The 18,221-nt window shown below is 45.9% G+C and overlaps 1 protein-coding gene and 1 long non-coding RNA gene across 3 annotated transcripts in view; one reads left to right on the top strand and one right to left on the bottom strand.

Annotated features, from left to right (window-relative positions):
• PPM1A (protein phosphatase, Mg2+/Mn2+ dependent 1A) overlaps positions 1–3,031 on the bottom strand; it is a 37,370-nt gene extending 34,339 nt beyond the window's left edge. The window contains exon 1 of one of the 2 annotated variants that reach the window (XM_079955729.1): positions 2,715–3,031. The gene's annotated coding sequence lies outside the window, so the exon portion shown is untranslated. The remainder of the gene's footprint in view (positions 1–2,714) is intronic. The other variant, XM_079955730.1, reaches the window with a different exon arrangement.
• Positions 1–18,221, top strand: part of LOC307208869 — a 288,717-nt gene that overhangs the window by 140,387 nt on the left and 130,109 nt on the right. The gene's annotated exons all lie outside the window — the stretch shown is intronic.

Genomic DNA, 18,221 nt, shown 5'->3' with positions numbered 1-18,221 from the left:
ATATTCCACCCATCTGGCTCTTGAAAGAAAGCAGAGCCCCAGAGGAAGATTACCTGGCTACGCTATATCCTCACATATTCCCTATATTCTACCAAACTGTGCTTCTAAGCACAGTACTCATTTCTACTATTTACACAGCTTTATAAAGGGAAAGAAAATCTGACTGCTCAACTACTTCCATTAGGGCTCTTCTGAGGCTCACTCTTCTGAGGAGTGAAATCTTACCTTCACTCTTAGGGACTGACAACGCCTTCAACAGCACAAGCACTGCAGCACTGTCTGCAGACTAAGGGAAAATATGCTAGGTCACATTTTTAAACATCATTATAACAGTAGTAATTGAAGAGTCTTTTCAACTTCTTTTTCAACCTGAGAACTCAAAACACATGTGAGGAAAATGTCTACTAGGTTATGGTAATAAGCAGTGCTTTTTTCTCGGGGGGACGCAGGGGTATGCATACCCCTAAACATTTAGTGAATCTAAGTTTGGCCTCATTGAGGGGCAGTATTTCAATATGAGTAGAAAAATGAGTACCCCTAAGCATTTTTTAAGAGAAAAAGCACTAGTAATAAGAAACTGCTCTCTCCATGTTCCAATATAGATACCTGCTTTAACAAAACACATGTTTGCAGAGTGATTCCTCAATAAGATGAAGAGATTAAATTCTTGTTTGTGAGGAAATCACATACTCTAACTAGTACATCATAAGATGGACAATCATCACACTGAAGTAACTATGCAACTTGCTGTTTTCTACAACAAAATCTGAATCCTAAACCCAAAATCTGCGTTTTTTAAAATTATCCCCTTTTATAGAATTATAAAACGATCTGTATTTTAAACTACAAGCACCAGAAAGGTGTATTCTTATCAAATTACTTAAACGCAAGACTGCATAATGGATCCAAAACTTAACAACCAAGTCACAGCTTTTGTGGCTCCCCCGCCCCCCTTTATAGCTAAGAAATGTCTCGTGAAATCTGGGGGTGAGAAGGCTAAGCAAAATTTACACTGATCAGGAGATGGGCTTCCGTGTCATATATATGCCCCTCCCCAACTACTAAAAGCAGAACACAACAAATATATGCAAACCTGCTTGTGTTGCATAATACACACACACACACACGCTACAGAATTCATAGTTGCTTGGTGCAGAATCTGGAATATTTTTAGCACGAAATAGACAGAGCCAAAATCATAACATGCACCATAAATAACTATAGCATCACTGTTCTCTAAAAAAAAAAAAATACTTTGCAGACTTGAAAAAAATATAATAAATTACCTTTTGCATTTCAATGGGCAATAGTACAGCCCTCTGAAAACAGCATCTCACACCCACTTCCACTATTCAAAGTATCACAAGAAGCGGCATATTTACATAACCCTTTTTTGTTTGGGTTCATTTCCCTTTCCCACACCTTTTTTTTCTTCTAAAAGAGACAGCAATAGCTGTGTGTGTAGGAAGGCAATCACTGAGGAAGACTGCTTCATAAATATTGCACATCTCAAAGTATATACCTAGCAAAGTGGATGATGCAGCAGGGTGGGGCGCTTTATAAATAGACTCATTTATTAATGGTTCTCTGTGAATGATAGCAGAATGCTTTGCAGGAGGAGGAGAATGTGTGCTTATAACCATTATTAATAAATCCTGGCAGACAGCAAGCTTTTTCGCCCACCACCATCCCTCCAGGGGAAGATACAGACATCCAGCTACGTCATCACCGGATTGGGTTGGCATGAACAATGAACACAGAGGAATCCAATCCCAAACATTTGGCTGCCTTCTACACACACACACACACACACACACCTAAAACCTTTCTCTCTGTTTCAGATTGCGGTGCTAAATAAATAAGTTCTGCCAAAGAGTCTTCTTCCCTCCCACAAGGAAACGCGTAAAGACTTGCCTGTCAGATTTAGCACCCTGTATATACTAAAGACTCAGCATATTAGGGTGTTTAAAATAACCTGAAGAAAACAGCATGGTTTTGGCTTAGGAATAACAGAATCAGAGTTGGAAGGGCCTCCGAGGGCCACCTAGTCCAACCCCCTACAATGCAGGAATCTTCAGCCCAACCTGGGGCTCGAACCAACGACTCCGAGAGCCAAGAGTCTCTTTGCACTAGGAACCGACTTACTTTTAAGGCCTCCCATTTCACCACCCACCCACATACATACATATACCAGTAAGGGAAAGTGGGGGTGGAATTAACTGGCCAACACCAGGAACTGAAGACATTTCAGTCTCTCTCAGCTACCCTGGTTCCTTTCCCGCTCTACTGCCGCCTGAACCCCCACTGCCAAGCCCCCGTGCAGGATTTCCGACTGTAAGCTCCTAGGGGCAGATCCGTGCACGGAAACATCCGATTCCCGGAGCCAGTTTGCCACCGTCTCTGCCCCACCCCCAGCAGCTCGTGTTTTAAAATGCCAGCTGCTGGCGGCGGGGGGGGGGGGTCCGTTCCGCCGGATCTTTTGAGGAGGATTACAACAGAGAGAGAGAGAGAGACGCCTCATCCTCGACGACACGCAGGCCGGGCGCCTCCTCGCCCTTCCTCCCCACTGGCTTCCAGGCCCAAGATCCAGGCGGCGGCGGCGGAGGTGGCGGCCTCCTCCTCCTCCTGCTGCTGCTGCTACTGGGCCTTCCTCCCTCCCTCCCCCCAGGCGCACCCGAGGCCTCCCCTCAGCCACCCTCGGGGCCTCCACTTACCCTACGGGAGAAGGGGCTCTGAGTGGGCGCTCCGAAGCGGCGCAGGGAGGAGGCCTGAGCCAGACCGGGCCGAGCCGGCGAAAGCGGCCTCTCTCGCCTCAGTTCATTCAGACGGGGCGAGACGATGGCGGCGGTGGCGGCGACTGCGGCGAAGGCAGCCGCGGCCGCTGTTTGCGCTGCTGCTGCTGCTGCTGCTGCTCCTGGCTGGCCCTAGCGGGGAGCCGAGCGCTCATCTCGCCCGGCCTCCCCGTCGCCCACCCCTCCCCTCCCGGCACGCGGGTCTCCCCCTCTTCCCCTGGCGGCAACAACGGCGCCTCACGCGGCGCTTCCCCGTCTTTCCGCACCCCACCAGCACCCGCTTCAATTCCCTCAGGCGGGCGGGCGGGCAACCGAAGCGAGCAAGCAAAGGGTCGCGCACGCGCAAAGAGAACCACCCAGCGCGCGAGGGAGAGGGGAGGAGGACGACGACGTAAGCGCGGAGCGGAGAAGACGCCGAAAGCGCGAGCTCGCCTCGCCACACCGCGCGTGCGCGGGCTGAGTCGGCTATATAACAAGGCAGGGGAGGCACGCCCGCGAGAGAGAGAGAGAAGGGGAGGGGGGGAAGGAACTCTCCCGCCGGCCTCCTATGCCTGGCCTGCGTACGTGCCGTGCGTGCGTGCACGCGCAGTGGTCTCTCCCCACCCCCCGCTACTAAACACGCAAGCACGCACGCCGGCTCGAGCTTGCGCTCCCTGAGCGGCCAATGGGCGCGCGATTTCTAGCCTTTTGCCCCGCCTCTCCCCTCCGTCCGTCCAACCCCAAGCCCGCGTCCCCTTGAGTAGCAGCTTTCGACGGTCGTTGGTCGTTTTTTCCCTTTCGTACCGCCGCCTGTGGCGCAGCGCGCGGCCAGAGCCCGGATGTTGGGGCTGGCTGAGGAGGGAGGCGAGGCGGAGTTGTTTGCTGAGGCCGGGTGGTTATTACATCACCTTCGTCCCTCAGCGGGCCTTCGTCTTCTCTCAGGGCTGAGGGAAGCTTTGGAAATAGAGAGAGAAAGCGGCCAGGCAGACGCAGCCCACCATGCGCATCACACTCTTATGTTATTAATAGTATTAGTATTTGTATTTACTGCTGCTGGTGAAATAAATTTATGGCGGGGGCGGGAATAGCAACCGAAACATTCGCTGCTGTTTACACAATACCCGCCGATTTCCCGCCCACCCTGGAGTGAGGGTGCAGCGCGTTCGTCGTGTTTTCTTCGCTAAACGGACACGCTTGCACACAAAAATCCCCCATAAAACGTTCCTGTAGCCTCTTCCACAGCTTCTGGTAGAGGAAAAAACGGGAATATTTGTTCCTGGGGTGCGGGTGGAGATTTAAAACACGGTAGACCTCCACCAGAACAAGCAGCCCTACAGAGCAGGTCAGAAATACAAAAAAGGCTGAGGAAAAGGTAAAAGTGATTTAGGAGGAAAAGCAGCAGGAGCTCAGGAAGGTAGAATAAATAATAGTAATAGTAATAATGCAGGCATATACAGTACATGTGAAAGTATCAGGAGACCCCACTAACTACAAGTGAATTTTATTTTATTTTTTGCCTTAGCGTAGGAGAACTAATGTACCTCAAATCCAGAGGACCACAAGTGGAGTTTGTTTATCTAAAAGATTTACCCCTCACTTTTCCTATAAATAGTAAAAGGTGTGACTAAAGTCATCACTTGAAACAGTTAAAATTGCTAATTACGGAAGTCAGCACAGCATAAAACAGCATTCAAAAAGCATCTGCAGGAGACAGAGCGATGCCTACAAATAAGCAGCTCATCTTGAGCCAGCTATTAAATCCAGATGTTAGAAGCCAAAAGCCTTTGAGGGGGGTATTTTGTCATCCACCAAAATTTATAGGGGGAGCCGAGACAAACTTCCCTCAGGAGGGATTTTCAGAGCTGTGTACACAACTATAGACAAGGTCTATTTTTTGTTTCAGCCAATAATGCCCAAATCTTAATGGCTACCAACCCTAATAGCAGGGCTGGCCCAAGACATTTCGGCGCCTGAGGTGAATGAACCACAAAATGGCATCCTTCCTTGCCACCAGGGAACAAAGGGTGAGTGGTGAATTTGCATTGGGATTTGCTGCACTTCTGGATTCTGCTACCTGAGGTGGTCGCTTCACCTTGCCTCTTGGGTGGGCCGGCCCTGCCTGATGCCTCTCTTCTACCTCCACTAGCAGAGGCTGTATGCTTTCAAATAGCAGATGCTGGGAACTGCAGGAGGAGCGAGTTGCTGCTGCACTCAGGTCCTGCTTGCAGGCTTCTGATAGGCATCTGGTTGGCTGCTGTAAGAACAGCAGCCTTTGGTTTACAGTGGTATCACAGTACTTTGAATGTTAGGTGTGAACGTGGCCCCAGTGAGTCCCTAATTTGGAGCAAGATTTGAATTGTGAACTTCCAAGCTCTGGATGTACGTCAACAGAGAACATGAATGAGCTCTTGCACATTGCCTCCAGAGGGAAAGGAGAATGTTTCAACCACAGTCCTAAATTATTGGCAGGACTAGTTATACTAGTATTGCCAAAACATAAGAAAAACACAGATCTCCTCTGGTATCTGTGTGTGGATGCATATGAAAGAGATTAAGCACTCTTCAATAATGTTGTTTCCTTCCCATTAAAACAGCCATGTATGGCTCTGATTTCAGAAGTCCCCAAGCGCAGATAATATTATGGACGTTCCTTTTCTAAACTTGCCTGCTCTGGAGAACTCTTCACAAGAGGAGGACAGACTTTTACAACTCTACTATCTTTTAAAAGATTGGTGGCTGTGGGGCCTATAAGCTCCATGCTGCTGTTGCAATGCCAGCTGTGTTGCAGTCAGCAGCAGAACTAGTCGCTCAGACACCTGGAGCGATGCACATGCCAGGGGGCGGGGCAATCCACCTGGGGTTTCAATCAGCCTGGTGGCAATCCGCCCGAGGGGCGATTGTGGCAGCGGTGATCTGCCCAGAGAGAATTTTGTCACCCCACCTCTGGGATGACACCCGGGGCGCACCCCCCCTTCCTACTCCCCTGGTTGCAGTCATGACAGATACTTCTGCAAACGTCTCTGATGCATCGGCTAAAATAGGGTGAAATTATTGAGCAGAATGTGGGCAACTGCAATGGAGGAGGCACACTGACATCGTACCCCAGCCTGGAACCTCCAGCCTGTGGATCAGCCAGTGAATTAGCCCACAAGGTCATTGCCCCCCCCCCACCACTTCCACTTGTCACTCACCTGATGTCATGGGGTGGTATAAGCTGATCAGCAAGTGGTCAGGGGTAAGTCCTGCTGGGTGCTCCCATACCCCCACCCTGTGTGTCTGCTTTGACAGGTGGTGGGATTGTCCACCTATCAGTCATAGAATCATAGAATTGTAGAATTGGAAGGGACACCACAGGTCATCTTGTCCAACCCACTACAATACAGGAATCTCAACTGGATCATAGAATCATTGAACTGTAGAGTTTTATGGGGCCAAATTATATCACTTGATATCATCCAGACGTCAGGTGATTGATTGATTGATTGATAGGTAGGTGGGGCCCCAAACCTGTCAAAATTGGCTCACAGGCTGGGAAGAGATAAATATCTGCCCCATTGACTTTCTGTCATATCCTAAACCTCAGGAGTGGGGAACCTCATGCTCTAGAGATCAATACAACTACCCAGACATCTCTATCTGGCCCTTGGTCCTTTTCCTGGGTCAAGCCTTCTCCTAAAGGCCAGTTCCCAGGCTACACCTCACACCAGCTCTGCTGCAAAACCTTCACGAGTCCTTTGGTGTGGAAACAATAGATGCTTAAATTCTGAAAATGCCTCTTGCTTGCCTGGATGTGTGTATGTGAAGCCTCTGGTTTTTGTATTGCTGGAATGTAGCCTACTGTTCAAAACTAATAGTCACATCTGTTGCTGTGCCCCTTTACCTCTGGCTATGACAAACCTAGATGGCATCTTAAAAAGTAGAGACATCACCTTCTTGACAGAGGTCTGTATAGTTAAAGCTATGGTTTTCCCAGTAGTGACGTATGGAAATGAGAGCTGGACCATAAAGAAGGCTGAACGCCGAAGAACTGATGCTTTTGAATTATGGTGATGGAGGAGACTCGTGAGAGTCCCACGGACTGCAAGAAGATCAAGCCTATCCATTCTGAAGGAAATCAGCCCTGAGGGCTCACTGGAGGGACAGATTGTGAAGCTGAGGCTCCAGTACTTTGGCCACCTCATGAGAAGAGAAGACTCCCTGGAGAAGACCCTGATGTTGGGAAAGATGGAGGGCACAAGGAGAAGGGGGCGACAGAGGACGAGATGGTTGGATAGTGTTTTCGAGGTTACCAGCATGAGTCTGACCAAGCTGCGGGGGGCAGTGGAGGACAGGAGTGCCTGGCGTTCTCTGGTCCATGGGGTCACGAAGAGTCGGACACGACTAAACGACTAAACAACAACAACAAATGCCCACCATGGACATGTGCCCCTCAGGAAGTTGCCCATACAAGAATGTGGCCTCAAGCTGGAAAATGTTCCCTGTCAGTACTATACTCCTTTAGTGCTTTACATTCTCTGGCAACGGTGCAACTTTACACCAAACTTAGCTCCAGAAATTTGCCACCCATTGCCTGGAAACTTCCAGTAGGAGTCATTATTATTACATAAATTTCTTCATCACTTTACATTCCAAACAATCTAAAAGAAAATAAAAACCAAATCCAGTAAAACATAGTTTCAGGACATTAGCCAAAAGAAAGGTCAACTACCTTAGAAAAGACTACCAAAATAGAGATCAACTACAAAACAAACAAACCACATCTCAATATACAATATAAAAATCAAATACATTATAAAGGAATCTCAAAACAATATACAAAGTGTAGGTAAAAATAAAAGAATACACCAAACAGAGCCCAAACACAAAAAGTAAATCTAAAAATGACATACATAATAAACATCAAATACAGTACAAATTATTAATAATCAGTATTTTAAAAAAGTTTAAAAATAGCATTATACTATTAAATCAGTGACTCACAGAGAAACTAACCAATCACTGTAAAATGAAGACAGCTGACCAGATGCAACATTGGAATTGAAGTAAATAGTTGCAATTTTTCTCTCCCCCCCCCCCCCCGGTCACTTTCATTGTACAATAGAAACTGTGATTTTATATACGGTATTTATAAAGTTATTATTGTATCCATTTCATTCACTCCTGATTTTTTTATTTTTTTATTTTGACATCATTATCAAACGCTCATAGTGTTGAACTTATATTATTCTGTTATTGTCCGTCTCCTGTATTGCTTTTGTTGTTCAATAAGAAATTTATTTATCTCGTCATTTCTTCTGACAAGAACCTCAGGCCACTGAGAACTACTCAGTCACTGTGAGGAGGGGGGAAAATGAAGGAATGGCATGTCGGTTACCTTGGTTTGACACTTCTCAGAGGATTATGAATACTGCATTGTTTATTTCAATTTTGCAAATGATAAGGGAGGAACCGTAGAGATTTAGAGTGAAAGGAGACAACTAATTTACTAGGTGCTGTTGCAACTCAGCTTGCTTGCAGAACATGTGCCTGGCTTCCTAGAATGCAGTCTCTTGAGGCATCATCAGGCAAAAGCTGTGGGGGTTTTTTGAGGGGGGCGGTGCTTTTGAACATTACTGTTTTCCTTGCATAGTTGAAATCATTAGGCCAACTGCAAAACACTTAAAGGGCTTTGAACTTCTCATGAAACGGAAGTTTTTAGCACAAGAGACTTGTTGGTAAACAGGAGCCTTAGTGAGACCAGGATTCCACTCTCATCTCACCTGTTTGAATACTGATGATACTGATGGCCACAGTGAGTGAGCTGGCAACAATTTGGGCCACAACTGACTGGCAGATGTGAGCCAACTAATGTCTGCTGCTGTTCTTGCAGCTTCCAATCACTCACAGCACAAATCTGAACATTTGCTGCTGCCAAATGACTTTGCATGTTCTTCATGCTGTCTTTGACTCATGAGCAAATCAAAATATCTTTGAGCCAATGTGTGTGCAGATGAGAATGTCGGAATACACAACTGTGAAATGTTTATAGAAAACTTGAATCTTACAAAAAATTATTGACTAGAAACTGTCTCTAGTTGCTTCCTTCAGCGTTGCTAAAGGAATTAAAGCAGATGTTCCACATGGCACTTTAAGATCACAGTATGTTTTAAATCAATGAGGATGGACTATGCAGAAGTTCCCTAGTCCAATCCCAGGCACCTCCAGGCAGGGCTTGGAATAAATGTCTAAATGAGACCATGGCGAGCTGAGAACAGCAAAAGCAAGGTGATTTCTCCCACTCCAGACAGGTTCATTCTCAGGGCAAGTATGGAGATAACCAGTGAAGCTCACCACAAATGGTATTTTTATCTAAACAGGTGACTATATATATATTTTGTTTTTCTCAAACAGAATCTGTTCCGAGTGTCAACAGAAACCCTGTCTTGAAGGAGAAGTTACAGTTGTCTTTTTAAAGAGACAGCAGCTCACAGCTCCAGTGTCACATGAGTTGGGTTCCACTTGCATAACAGAACTTGCCGCTTCCTTCCCCTAGTAGCCCTCTGTGCTCCCTCAAATCTGCAGCAGAGGGTATATCAACCCTGGCCAGAATGGATCAAACAGAGGACTGCTGGGGGTGGGGAGATAGTTGGAGAGTTGGAAAGGACTCATAGTGTTAAGTTGTGGGTGAACATATCAGACGACACAGCAATTCTTCAAACAGCTCTTGTTTATTCACAGGCCAGAACAGAACTGAAGGGTTCAGCCAGCCTGCTTATATAGAGCTCCACTACAGCTCAACAGTAACCACTTTCTGTATCTATCCAATCACTGAACGTCACTTTCAATCCCTTATTTGCATATGTGGGCCTGAGTGAAAACTATCTACAGTATCCCCCTGAAGGCCCAGGGTGAGAACTTTAGTACATAACACAAAGGGTCCTCTAGTCCAATTCTATGCAATGCACAGAAAGACGGCTGGATACAACCCAGTAAGATGACAACAACACATTAAAATAAAATCTCATGTACTTATGTTATTTTTGTATCAGATGTTAGAGGAAGTCTAATACCTCTGGTGGGGGACACGTCATCCTCTAGTTTCCAGGCACAATTCAAAGTGCTGATTTTGACCTATAAAGCCTTAAATGGCTCAGGACTGCAATACTTGCCTCTCTCCATATAAACCATCCCAGACTCTGCATTCATCATCAGAGAACAGGTCTTCTCTGTAGTGGCTCCCTGTTCATGGAATGCTCCCTCCAGGGAGGTTTACCTGGCACCTTCATTATATATATTTTAGGCACCAGGCAAAAACATTCCTCTCCAACCATGCCTTTGACAGAACAATATTCTACAACCTTTTTAAATTTGTCTGTGGGAAGGTGGTGCTTATTATTTTGCTGTTTTGCTTTACTTATTTACTTGTTTTTGTCCTGTATTTTATTTTGTGAACCGTCCTGAGATCTTATGATGAAGGGTGGTATATAAATCTAATAACTAAATATTAGTTTGTTGACATTTGGTCCCCACCCTGCGCTCAGCTCTCACCTGTGGCTACTAGAAGCTGCCAGCATGTGACAGCGGCTACACCCTGGGAAATCGTCCAAGAATCATTGCTTATTTAATCGTTACACACTTCGATGGTATGTACAACCTCTGTATCTTCTAATCCTTGATAATGCTTAATATATGAATTCTATATTTTTAGTCATGATATAACAGATTTATATTTGTAATTTCTACACGTCAAATAGTAATCATTGTATTATCAAGTGCCTATATTTATATTATATAGAACTATTAACAGCTGAGGAAGCCCTTCGGAGTGAAACAAGGAAATATCCGGAAACCTTGTTCTGCCTACCCAGCTGCCTGGGCCAGCCTGCCTGTGTCTACTACCTATAGTTAGCCAACCTCATCAGCTGTATTGTCCATGACATTCCGGGATAAAGGTAAAGGTAAAGGGACCCCTGACCATTAGGTCCAGTCGTGGAAGACTCTGGGATTGCGGTGCTCATCTCGCTTTATTGGCCAAGGGGGCCGACGTACAGCTTCTGGGTCATGTGGCCAGCATGACTAAGCCGCTTCTGGCAAACCAAAGCAGCGCACAGAAACACCGTTTACCTTCCCGCTGGAGTGGTACCTATTTATCTACTTGCACTTTGACGTGCTTTCGGACTGCTAGGTTGGCAGAAGGGACCAAGCAACGGGAGCTCACCCCGTCGCGGGGATTCGAACTGCCGACCTTCTGATCGGCAAGCCCTAGGCTCTGTGGTTTAACCCACAGCGCCACCCGCGTCCCTTGACAATCCGGGGACCTTTCCTTAATCACATTTGAGGACTGTGTAATACAAGAATGTATTAAGAAAGGAAGAAATATATCTGCATTGGATTTAATTAAATAGGTTCCATACCTTAAGGATTGTATATGGTGTACATCCTAAGATCTAGACGTCTTCTGGACCTCTGCAACTTTTGGAGTGAAGCGTGAGACCATTGCTTTGGGCTGCGTTGTCCTGGACACCGGACCTTTGCCTCTGCTTTGGCCTTTTCCACGCGATGAGCTTTCGCTGCGCTGCTCTGTCTTGGCCCTGGGATATTTGCATTCCCTCTTCATATGGCCTAGACGTCCACAGGAGTAGCATTTCACTGCCTTCAAAGCTTTGGCGCCATCTGGTGGTTCCACTGCACTCTGGGATGACGTCTGTGAAGACTCCCCCTTTCCCATGCAGCTATCACCCTGGCAATCTGCTTCATTTTGAATCATGGCAGTATCACAAGCTACTCTGAGCTGAGCATGTGGCTGATTGGCTTCAGATTCCCCATTTGCATCAGCCAGCCTTCTGCAGCTAGCCATATTATGCAGCTTGTTGAAGTAAAACATAGTAGATTCAGCTTCTGTCCTCAAGTGTGCCTCCCTCAAAGCGTCCCAAATTTCTCTGGCTGAGGTCTTATCACGCAATAGACAGAGCTCTTCTGGGGATACTATCAATGTAAGAGTTCCCCTTGCTTTGGAATCCTTAGCTTTCCATGCATCTGTAACTGGAGCTGGGGGGGTGTCTGTAATAACTTTAAACAGACCCTCTTTCCGCAGAATAGCCTCTGCATAGATAACCCAGTCCGTATAATTTTTCTTATTGAGCTTGGGAATCCCACAAGCATCCTGAAGGGCCATCATGACTCTGGCATTAGCCTTCTGCATCATCTCTGCTGCTTTAAACAAGCTGCTTTATACAAGCTGCATCTCTGCTGCTTCAAGCCTCATTCCAAAGGCAAGTTCAAAACAGCTTTCTCTCTGCTTCCCTAAAATCATGCTGCGTCACTTCTACAGCTGCTTCAGCCCTTGTAAAAGTTACTTTCGATTTCGCCAGCATAGCCATAGCCGCTGCCTGTAGCCGGCAAACGGACATAAAAGTTCAAAGTCCAGCCATAAAGCCATTAAATAGAAGCTGGCAGGCTGCCCGGAGCAGTAGCACATACCTCATCAATCATCTTGACGCGCAGATACCGTCCGATCCGTCCCTCTGCATTCCGATCCTTTTTCCGGAATTCCAATGACTGCGTCTTCTGGGCCATAACCAAAATGTTGATTTGTAGCATCCAAGTGTCCGTGCACAGCGGAATGATGAGGAATACGTGCCCATACTCTATACTGCTTTATTTACATTTCAAAGCTGGTAGATTACAGAAAACCATCTTGTCTCTGCCGGAGCAGAAAACTGCATCCTCTCTCCTCTGAAGCACGGAGAGAATCACACTGAACTGCAAAGAACAGTGAAAAACAGGAAACCAGTGTACGTCACATCCAGTCTCCTTTTCCCGTGGGAAAACTCCAGCAGTAACTCTGTGGAATGTAAACATTGTCTTGTGACAAGCGTTTCGCTGCACGTCTAGATCTTTCTTCGTTGTTGATTCAGCGGCGACCCATCACATGTGCAACGATAAGCGACTGTTCGTGTCTTTTACACCGCAGGAAGGTGCGATTCACCAGGCGGATGACCACACAATTCCCAGTAAAGGCTACGGAACTGTTGTTCTTCACAGTTTGGACTTATCGATACAGAATGTACTTTATGTTCCAGATGCCAAACATAATCTGCTCAGCGTTGGACAGCTGAATGAGCGGAACATTGACGTTTCCTTTAAGAACAAAAGGTGCATCATCACAAAGAAAAATGATTATGTATTGTATGCTGAATATGTTGATCGTTTATATGTTTTGTATTATGATGATGTTGTGCAGGATGACACTTGTTGCATTGCAGGTTCTAACAAATGTTTGCATGCAGAATGTATTCATGATTTTCATCGAAAATTTGGACATTTGGGTTTTGAGGCAGTATCTAAAATGCCTGCCTTGGTTGAAGGTATGACTATTAAACCCTGCAGGTACCACATGAAGTGTAAGGCATGCGCAGCAAACAAGGTGAAAATGGCTGCGAAAGGTAAGGTGTCTAGTAGGCAAGCTACAGAACCATACCAAATTATTCATGCTGATTTGGTTGGACCGCTAGCGCCCTCTTTGGGAGGAAATAGGTACTTCATGGTTCTCATTGATGCATTTTCCAGGTATATTTATGTGTACAATCTCAAGCAGAAATCAGAGGCTTTTCCTAGGTTCAAGGAATTCTGTGCTTGGTTGGAAAATGTGCATGGTAAGAAGGTAAAAATTCTTTTCACAGATCGCGGGGGGGAATTCACTTCTCAGCAGTTTGAAGCTTTTCTGACTGAGAAAGGAATTCAACACGATTTGTCTAGTCCTCGCTCGCCATGGCAGAATGGGCTTGCGGAACGGGCAAATCAGACGTTGCTTCAAGGGTTAAAAACCTTGCTACATGATGCAAATCTTCCAGAGAGTTATTGGGCTGAAGCTCTCTCATGTTTCACTTACAGTTATAATCGCAGGTTATCTTCAGCGATTGGTTGTACCCCCTATGAGAAGATGTTTGGCAAGAAGCCATACATCAAACACATGAAAATTTTTGGTTCTGACATGTGGGTTCACTCACCACAAAACTCCAAGTTAGACAAGCGTGGTTTGCATGGTATCTTTCTAGGTTATGAGAAAGGTTCTTACAGAATAAGGATGGCTGATTCTAAGACCATTAAGCTCACAAGAAGTGTTGAGTACAATGCCAAGTGGGGGGAGAATGTGGGAATTTTCCAATGTTACCCTGATGACAGTGATGAGACTGAGGATAGTCAAAAGCAACCACAACCACCCACACCCACTGATGAAAGTTCTGATTCTGAGACTGAAACTGATTCTGAGTCTGAAACTGAATCGGGTGATTCAGAGGATTTCAAGAGTGCGAAAGCCTCTATGCGACCCTCTGAAAGCTCTGATCAAGAATTGGAGGAACCATTGTTCACAATAGGTCGCTTTTCTCCCAAGAAGGAAGAGGAGAGTGTTGAAGACCTAAGGCTAATTCGCAGGTCACAAAGAGCCACAAAAGGCAGACCTCCAAAGAGATTTGCTGATGAGTTTGCTAAGATAGCAGTAACAGCTGTTAAAAGCTCCAAGAAGGTATTTGAACCTTCAAGTTTCCAAGAAATCCAGGATTTGGATTCAAAGGAAGCTGAGCCATGGTTAAATGCCATGAAGGCTGAGCTTGATTCCTTGGAAAGGAACAAAACATGGGAACTTGTTCCAGTAGTTCCAGGAATGAAACTGCTTGGAAGCAAATGGGTCTTCAAAGCGAAGACTGATCAAAATGGCAAGATAGTCAGACACAAAGCCAGATTGGTAGCCAGAGGTTTTGCACAGGTACCAGGTGAAGACTATCACGAGACCTACTCACCCACAGTGAGGTATGAGAGCATTAGGCTTATGCTCAAGCTAGCTGCAGAGGAGAATTTACACATTAGTCACCACGATGTGAATACAGCTTTTCTGTACGGATCTCTAGGTGAATCACTTTATATGCTTCCACCTGATGGCGTACAGGTAAAACAGGGATTTGTTTGTGCTCTGAAAAAATCCCTTTATGGTCTCAAACAAAGTGCACGGTGTTGGAACACAAAACTCACCGAAGTATTGTTTTCTCTAGGTTTTAAGCAAGGGAAAGCTGATCCTTGTGTATTTGTCAAAGAGGAGGGGCAAAAGAAACTGTATTGTTTGTTTTATGTTGATGATTTATTATTCTTTTGGAAAGATGTCACAATGTACAATAACGCCCTAGCTCAACTGAAAGAACACTTTGACATGAAAGATCTTGGTGAGGTAAACAACTACCTATCTCTGGAAATAGAGAGAGATCAAGATGGTAACATTCTAGTACACCAGTCACAGAAAATTGCTGATGTGTTAAGCAAACTAAACCTGATGGATGCTAACCCTGTAGACACACCGATGATAACAGGTTATCAGGTAGATGACACTGAAGAAGCATTTTCTGACACTACACTGTACAGAAGTGTGCTAGGCAAGCTAAACTTCATTGCCAGATGTTCAAGACCAGACATTGCTGTTAGCTGTAATTTGCTAAGCAGACAAGTCAACAATCCTACTGTTAAGGATTGGAAAGCTCTGAAACGCATAGCGCGGTATTTGAAAGGCACTATGCATTACAGGCTGAGATTTAACAATCAGAAGTCTGGTGGTCTTGAGATATTTGCAGATGCAAGTTTTGGAAGTGACACTACAGACAGGAGAAGCACGTCTGGAGTTTGCTATATGTACAATCAGGGTCTTTTTGATTGGTCATGCAAGAAGCAAACAACAGTTAGCTTAAGTACTTGTGAAGCTGAACTGAATGCACTGTCTTATTCACTTAAGGATTGTGAATGGTTGTTACAATTGTGCAAAGACATGAAAATTCCTGTCAAATGTCCAATCCAGGTTTACCAGGACAACAAAGCATGTTTGGCTTTGCTGAATTCTGAAGGTTGTAAGCAAAGCACGAAGCACTTGCAATTGAAGTTGCAACATGCTAGGGAACGTATTCAGAAGGGACTCGTAACGGTGTCCTATATGCCAGGTAATGAAATTCCTGCTGATGTATTGTCCAAGATTGTATCAAGGGATCAACACTGTACCTATGTGCAGAAGTTGGGTTTGTACTGATATTGTACGAACACGCTGCCCAGTGGTGTTCACAGAAAGGGGGAGGATGTTGGTTTCTGCTCTCTTCACTGTGCAGCGAAACGCTTGTCACAAGACAATGTTTACATTCCACAGAGTTACTGCTGGAGTTTTCCCACGGGAAAAGGAGACTGGATGTGACGTACACTGGTTTCCTGTTTTTCACTGTTCTTTGCAGTTCAGTGTGATTCTCTCCGTGCTTCAGAGGAGAGAGGATGCAGTTTTCTGCTCCGGCAGAGACAAGATGGTTTTCTGTAATCTACCAGCTTTGAAATGTAAATAAAGCAGTATAGAGTATGGGCACGTATTCCTCATCATTCCGCTGTGCACGGACACTTGGATGCTACAAATCAACAGATTAGTATGTTAGGAAGTAACCAGTAAATAAATTTATTACAAGCTTCAGGAAAGAGGCCTGAGGCCTGTGACCACTCCAGCTAGCATGGCCAGCGGTCAAGGATGATGGAAGATGCAGTCCAGTCACACCTAAAAGGCCACAGGTATCCCAGCCCGGATGCAATGCTTGCTTTCCTTCTCAGCTTCCAAGCCCACACTGCTGTTCAAGCTACTTTTGGTGTGTCTTTTTCTGTCATAGGAATTATTCACTCATGCCAGTTCCATGCAGGAGAGGAAAGGCATAATGTGTTGGATCAACCCAGAAGCTGAGTCCAGCAGGCTTAAACGGGTTCTGTTATCTCTTCTGTCAAGGTCATGCTGTTACTTTAGAATTGCTAGATTCCCTGCCATACCGCCACTTTCTGGCGAGGCAAACATGGAAATTTGTGATACACGGAACATAATGAAACTCTCATGATTCCTCTCTCACACATGCATGGCTTGGATGCATAATGTTTTGTGCTCTGCTGCAGAATGCCCAGTAGAGGGCGCACAAGTTAGCCAGCAGAACATGACCCCAACACCTACATCATTGGCCAAGACCAGGAATTTGGATCCTATTGTTTGCCAAACCAGTTGCTTGTTCTTCTTTAGGTGTTGGGAATTTCTCCTTTGCAGGATTATGTAGGTGTAGGAGTATGCCTCCCAAGAAAGGAGGCAACAACTGTTGGTAGATAAAGGAGCGTCTGCACCACTGCTGTTCAACCCAAACTTCCCTCACTGTCAGAAGTGAGGTTACAGGGAACCAGGCAGAGGGCCTTCTTGGCAGTGGTGCCTGCCCTGTGGAACACCCTCCTGTCAGACGTCAGATAAACATCTATCTGAATTTTAGAAGAAATCTGAAGGCAGCCCTGTTTTAATGGTTGATGTTTTATTGTGATTTTATATTTCTTGGAAACCACCCAGAGTGGCTGGGGCAACCCAGTCAGATGAGTGGGGTACAGATAATTAATTTACTACTACTACTACTTCCTGTGGAAATCATGAAACCTTTTTGTATTACAGATGTTCCGGGGCAAGCTGATTTTCCTGCTTTCGTTCATTGCAGCACATTAAGAACTAAGCTTTAATTATGGCATAGGAGTTTATGCATTAGGCTGTGGGCTCTAGTTCAGGAAGGATTATGAATGCAGTATCAAAAAATTGTTTGCCTTGAAGGTGGCACAAGACTCTTTCGGTTCTGAAACTTGCTGCATGCTTTTATCTCATACTGGGTCTGAGCCAATGTTGATCCTATTCTGAAAACAGTGGTACCTCGGGTTACATACGCTTCAGGTTACATACGCTTCAGGTTACAGACTCCGCTAACCCAGAAATAGTGCTTCAGGATAAGAACTGTGCTTCAGGATAAGAACAGAAATCGTGCTCCGGCAGTGCGGCGGCAGCAGGAGGCCCCATTAGCTAAAGTGGTGCTTCAGGTTAAGAGCAGTTTCAGGTTAAGAACAGACTTCTGGAACGAATTAAGTACTTAACCTGAGGTACCACTGTAGAAACATTAAAATGAATGGACATGACTGCTGTTGGCATCTGTCAGCCTCAGAAGAAAGTTACAGCACCTGCTGTAAGACATGTTTTGTTACAGGTGGGGCAGGTGAAGGCATCTGGTTTTGCTGCTGCTTAATTGTAGTACCATGGGACGCAGGTGGCGCTGTGGGTTAAAGCCTCAGCGCCTAGGGCTTGCCGATCGAAAGGTCGGCGGTTCGAATCCCTGCGGCGGGGTGCGCTCCCGCTGCTCGGTCCCAGCGCCTGCCAACCTAGCAGTTCGAAAGCACCTCCGGGTGCAAGTAGATAAATAGGGACCACTTACCAGCGGGAAGGTAAACGGCGTTTCCGTGTGCGGCTCTGGCTCTGGCTCTGGCCAGAGCAGCGATGTCACGCTGGCCACGTGACCCAGAAGTGTCTCCGGACAGCGCTGGCCCCTGGCCTCTTAAGTGAGATGGGCGCACAACCCCAGAGTCTGTCAAGACTGGCCCGTACGGGCAGGGGTACCT

This window comes from Podarcis cretensis (genome assembly GCF_951804945.1).
Source record: "Podarcis cretensis genome assembly, chromosome: 1".
Lineage (NCBI taxonomy): Eukaryota > Metazoa > Chordata > Lepidosauria > Squamata > Lacertidae > Podarcis > Podarcis cretensis.
Note: the sequence above shows the minus strand (reverse complement) of the source record. Positions and strands in the feature narration are given on the sequence as shown.